Below are 6,223 nucleotides of genomic sequence, written 5' to 3' on the forward strand. Positions count from 1 at the left end.
ATAGATCGGATTCTTTCAGAACCTTTTGTTTCTGGCAAACGAACAACTCGAAGCACTCGAACCCTCATGATACTCCAGCACAGTCCTATGCGAAGTTGGTTTCCAACTATTTCGGAGTGGGGTTCAGTTGCCATTGAAACTCTCTTTACAAGGTAGAGTAGAAAAGCAAAAATGTGTTTGAAGGTGACAGGTTTGAGTCGAGAATAATGGTGGATTTAAATAGCAAATTCTTAAACGAATGCGACTGTTCGTATGTGACAACTTTGAGTCTAGCAGAATGCGACTGTTAATATGAAAATGTTCGATGGGGTATTCTTAAACGAATATGCGTCAATTTATTCACTAATATGCGCACCTTAAACACGTTATTATGCGTGTTATTGCTACTTTACCTGCTTGAAGTTAATTCTTAATATGCGTTGATTACAATTTTAACGTGCGCTACATTAAACCTTAATATGCGTAATACAGAAACAGAATGTGCGTTGGTTTATGTATAGAAACTTTGGTCCGTGGTAAATGCCAACGTCTTTAAATGCGTCGATTAACATTTAACTTGCGCGACATTAAAGCTTAATATGCGTACAAAGACAATATTTAACACTTTCTTTCTCTAATATGCGTTTAATTATTAGTTAATATACGATGCGTTAAAGATAAGTCTAATATGCGCGACTGCAAAACTTAAAGTGCGTTTATTGGATTATGAAATAATTTGCAGACAAAATGATACATACATAAACGATTGCACATATTTATTTCTTCTAGTACTTTGAAGACATTTCTTCTGGTTCCGACAGCATCCGACACATCACCAGCCACCCACAAATGCTCAACTCTCAGCCTTTGGATGTTGTTTGAAAACTAGATGATGAGCTTGAAGAAGAGAATGATGAATGATGCTTCAGGTTTAGAATGTGTTGTTTTTGTAGTTAGTTACAGTCACTACAAGCTGGAGGCGAGGAAGATGAAAATGACATAGAAGATGAGGAATAAATAAAGAGGATTCTTCTGTACGTGCGGAAAAGTGAGAGATAGCCATTTCAATAACCTGATGCTCAGTTGTGTGTTGTTCCTTCTAATTTATATATAGGTGAATAACTTGGTCACATGCACTGATTTGAGATTTGAATGTTGCGTGATTTACAGACACATTAGATTTTTCAAGATATCCTCTACTGGGTGCGTTTTTTAAGGCATTGAATGACCATTCAATGTTATCCGTTTCCCCAACCAACTACAAGTGCTCTTAAAGTTCTGACATCAACTATCTTTGAATATTACATGAATTGGTATAAAAGACTTAATGTGCTTTGCTTTGCTCTGTTACATGCGCGAGCTACAATAACAACATGCGTGTAAATATAAATTTAATTATTTTGCATCGAAATAAGAGATTTTTTAAATCCAAAAGTTTAATGTGCGTCGGTAAACCAATTAAAGTGCGTGAAATATCATTATAAGAGGCGTTTATTATATTTTATTAATAAATCCAAAAGTTTAATGTGCATCGGGAAACCAATTAAAGTGCGCGAAATATCAGTCTAATATGCGTTTATTATATTTTATTAAACAAAAAAAAGTAAAATATAATAAAAAGTTCAAGTCTTTATGGGGGTTCGATCCTGTGCAGAATAAGTTTAATCAAAGACTTCTACCATTTCGCCAGTGGGCTCATCCGTTGCTTTGATTATAATATATTAGTAATAACAACAACAGAGGCAGACATGAGAGCTTGTTTATGTATAAAAACGTAATGTGCGTTGGTTTAATCAAAGACTTCTGCATTAATGTGCGTTAGTTTATGTATAAAAAAGTAATTATTCAGTCATTGCGTTGAAAATTAGTCTAGTATGCGCGATTGAAAAACTTAAAGTGCGTTTGTTTGATTATGAACTAATTTGCATATAAAATGACACATACATGCTTTGAATGTAACATGCGTGACATATCAATTTAAAATGCGTGATATTGGAACACAATGAGCGTTGGTTTCTATATTAATAAAAATAATAATTTACACTCTAATACATTAGTATTTGTAAACGTAAATACACATTGAAACAACACCAATAACATTCAGTGCATCTTTCCTAGTACTTTGAAGACATTTCTTCTAGTTCCGGCATCATCCAACATGCTGCCAGCCTGCCACAATGCTCAACTCTAAGCCTTGGATGATGTTTGATGAGCTTGCAGCTGAGCTTACAAGCTCGATTTGGACATGAGCAAGGAGTGTGGTAGCATGTAGGCTCGTGGTCTCTAAGCTTGCTGTATATGATAGATTCCTGGCAGCCGTAGGTGTTATTTGGGATGTCGGATGCTCAACTCTCTCAGCCTTGAATGATGTTTGGTTGCGGCATGACGAGCTTGCAGCTGAGGATGACGAGTGTTCTTTCAGGTTTAGAATGTGTTGTCTTTGTATTTATTTACAATCACTACAATCTGGAGGGCGAGGGGGGTGAAGAGGACATTCAAGATGAGGAATAAAAGAATATGGCTCTTCTGTACGTGCGGACACGTGAGAGGTAGCCATTTCAATGAAAACTGATGCTCGGTTGTGTGTTGTTCTTTCCAATTTATAGGCGAATAACTTGGTCCCATGCACTGATTTGAAGATTTCAATGTTCCGTGAATGGGAGCGTTTTTTAAGGCATTGAATGACCATTCAATGTTATCCGTCTCCCCAACTACAAATGCCTTAAAGTTCTGACATCAAATATCTTTGAATATTACGTTGATTGTTATAAAACACTTAATGTGCTTTGCTTTGCTCTGTTACATACGTGGACGACAAGAATCAGTTTTATCAAAGACTTCTGCCATTTCGCCAGTGGGCTCATCCATTATATTAATTATATTAAAAAATGTTAAAGAGCAATTCCTGACAATTAAAAACAAGCAAAAAGCTTGACATGCGCAATACGTACGCTCAATATGCGTAATACTGCAACAAAATTTGCGTTTTGTTATCTATTTAAAGTATAGTGCGTGGCAAATAAAAAAAAAAAGCTTAACATGCGCAATACAGTAACATAATGTGCATTAGAAAATACGTGAGTCTAGTAACTCAATTGATGCCATTTCAACATATAAAAATATGAACAACATGAAGAACACGACGAGGAAGAAATGATGCTTGCTGTTGAGATGGAGTGGGTAACTCAATTGATGCCATTTCAACATATAAAAATATAAAAATATAAAGAAAACCCTTGATACTCGGTCGTTGGTTGTTCCTTCCTTTTTATAGGCGAAATACTTGTTCACATTCCCTGACTTGACACATTTTATTTTGACATTTCATAAACATTGAAATGAAATGGAGTTCACACATTTAATGTGCTTCAGATAGATTTATAAAGTGCGCCAAATACTAGTACTGCGTGCGTGAAAAAAATGATGTCCATTTTTTTAGTCCTTTAAAGCATTGCATGACCACTACAAAATACTGTCCGTTTCGCCAACTACACATGCATAGTTAATAGTCATAAATGACAATTCAATGTTGAAAGATTCCCTTTATGGGAAATAGGTAAATTACTGACAACGATTAGTCTTTTCACCTACCTTGCCCATACGACTGGTAATTGAATAGTGACGGTGTCCAACAATTTTTAATGTGCTTTAATTCCCACTGTAATATGCGCGAATAAACACTACAATGTGTGTGTTGATAATAATTTATAATGTGAGATGATATCAAAAAAGTTACATTTACCAAGATTTTCTTTGATTCAATTTTGAAAAGATTTCCTTTATGGGAAATAGATAAATTGCTGACAACGATTAGTCTTGTCACCTGACCACGCAACCCCACCGTATGGGTGTGTGGTGAGGGAGGATTTATAGGGGTGAGGTGGTTAATTTGCCTATGCATGACAATTTTATATGTAAATCGCCTTATGGCTTTAGGGTGCGTTGGATACAAGCTTAATGTACGTGACAAAATATTTTAAAATGCTTTTATTGTTTACTTAATATCGGCTCATGAATACAATACCATGCGTATAGTAAACTTATTCGTTGACGCACGCTGTATTATTTAGGAACGCACATAAGCAACTAAGTAAGCGCATATTAAAATATGATGATCTATAACCACGAAAGTAAATGTCCCCCACCCACACCCTGTACCATGTTATTATTAGCCTATAAAAGGGAGATAAGATGCTACAATCCAACATCAAAATTTATTACCTATATATTGTCTAATTGTTTAATACTCCTACTTGGTTTCTTTGCAATACATGGATATACACAATGCCGTATGGTGACTCTTTCTCACCCACGCTGGATCCTTCATCTTTTTTTCATCTCCTTCTTATTCTTCGAAATCTTTATCCTGCTCCTATTAAGCCCCCCCCCCCCCCCCCCCACCCCTCTCTTGTTGTTTTCAACATAATTAATAACTAAAGCAACACATTCTAAACCTGAAACAACTGACCTGGACAAAGAAGCCCAGGTGACAGTTTTCCCTACCCGACAACGCTGGATTGTTCAAGTTGTGGAAGGGGATATCCACATCCCATTTTCGGAATTCAGCTTCCCAGGTATGAAGCATGCTTCGAGGGGCTATGATTACAGGATGGCTATCGTGGAAGAGCTTCATAAACGATTGGAGAAACACTATCGTGAGCGCGGGTTTTCCCAGTACTAGGCGCGTGCGAGGTTATGCATCCCTTCCCACAATCAGACTGCAGCTTTTTCAGAATCTCGATTTGAGTATCCCCACCAATGTTTCAGCACAAGAACTCAAACCCCTCGCGTTGATGAGGGTACATTGTTCCTTTAGTCCCGGGAGGAAGAATGTCCCACACTGTCGTTCCACCATGTATTGAATTACAATGATTTCCAGAACCACCATCCAATCTTTACACAACTTTATATGCGTCTTGATACTTTGACAAATTGAAAACAAAACTATATGCCTGCATTTAATTGTTTATGTGCGTTAGATTATTCTATCAATGCCTTTTAACAAAATCATTAAAAAATCCGGTTACTTTCATTTATATTCGTCCAATTATCTCAATCGTAAAATGTGTCCTTATGTATAACTTAATGAGCGTATCCACATGGATTAACATGCGTAACACTTCGCATGTCCAAATAGCTTAATGTGCGTGTACACATGGATTACATGCGCAAGTACACACACAATTGAACGTGCGCGAGTACTTTAACGATTGTGCGTGAATTTAATCTTTAATATGCGCACACTAATACTTTAATATGATTATATTCCGTTCTTGCTGTGCGAACAAACTGCCAGAAAAATTTTAAGTTTTTTGGGGGGATTCGATCCTGGGTGGAGTCAATGTGTTCAAAGACTTCTACCATTTCACCAGTGGGCTCATCCGTTTATTCCTTGTATACCGAAATATATGTTGCCTGTCAACTGTTCACAAATCTAAAATAAAACAATATGCCTGTATTTAGTTGTTTATGTGCGTTAGATTATTCATTAATTTCCCAAAATACATAACCTTGATTAACAACTAATAACAAATTAATAATAATAATAAAAAATATCCCTTTAGTATAGCCTTTATGTGCGTTAAATTCCTTAATCAACAACTTTTAACAAGATCATTACAATGTGAAATTTGTTAATTAAACGAGGACATACTGATTTGAATCAATAATATAATAATTTGTTTAATTGTATATATTATGTGTGTGTGCCTAGCTAATAAAGCTACACTGCGCGTGTTCAAATAGCTTAACGTGCGTGTACACATGGATTACATGCGCAAGTACACACACCATTGAACGTGCGCGGTTACTTCAACGAATGTGCGTGAATTTAATCTTTAATATACGCACACTAATACTTTAATATGATTATATTCTGTTCTTGCTGTGCGAACAAACCGCCAGAAAAATTTTAAGTCTTAAGGATTCGATCCTGGGCGGAGTTGATGTGTTCAAAGACTTCTACCATTTCACCAATGGGCTCATTCATTTATTTCTTGTATACCGAAATATATGTTTCCCTGCCAACTGTTCACAAATCTAAAAGAAAACAACATGCCTGTATTTACTTGTTTATGTGCGTTAGATTATTCATTCATTGCGTTTTAACAAAATCACTAAAAAATGAATTCCTTTCATTTAAATTCGTCCAATTATCTAAACCGTCGATTAGAATTCTGGTCAATTCAATTCAATTTCGTGCCATGTCAATAGAAATTAACTAAAATACCACCCCGGGTATTAA

Source organism: Ipomoea nil, unplaced genomic scaffold (assembly GCF_001879475.1).
Source record: "Ipomoea nil cultivar Tokyo-kokei standard unplaced genomic scaffold, Asagao_1.1 scaffold2805, whole genome shotgun sequence".
In the NCBI taxonomy this organism is placed as follows: Eukaryota; Viridiplantae; Streptophyta; class Magnoliopsida; order Solanales; family Convolvulaceae; genus Ipomoea; species Ipomoea nil.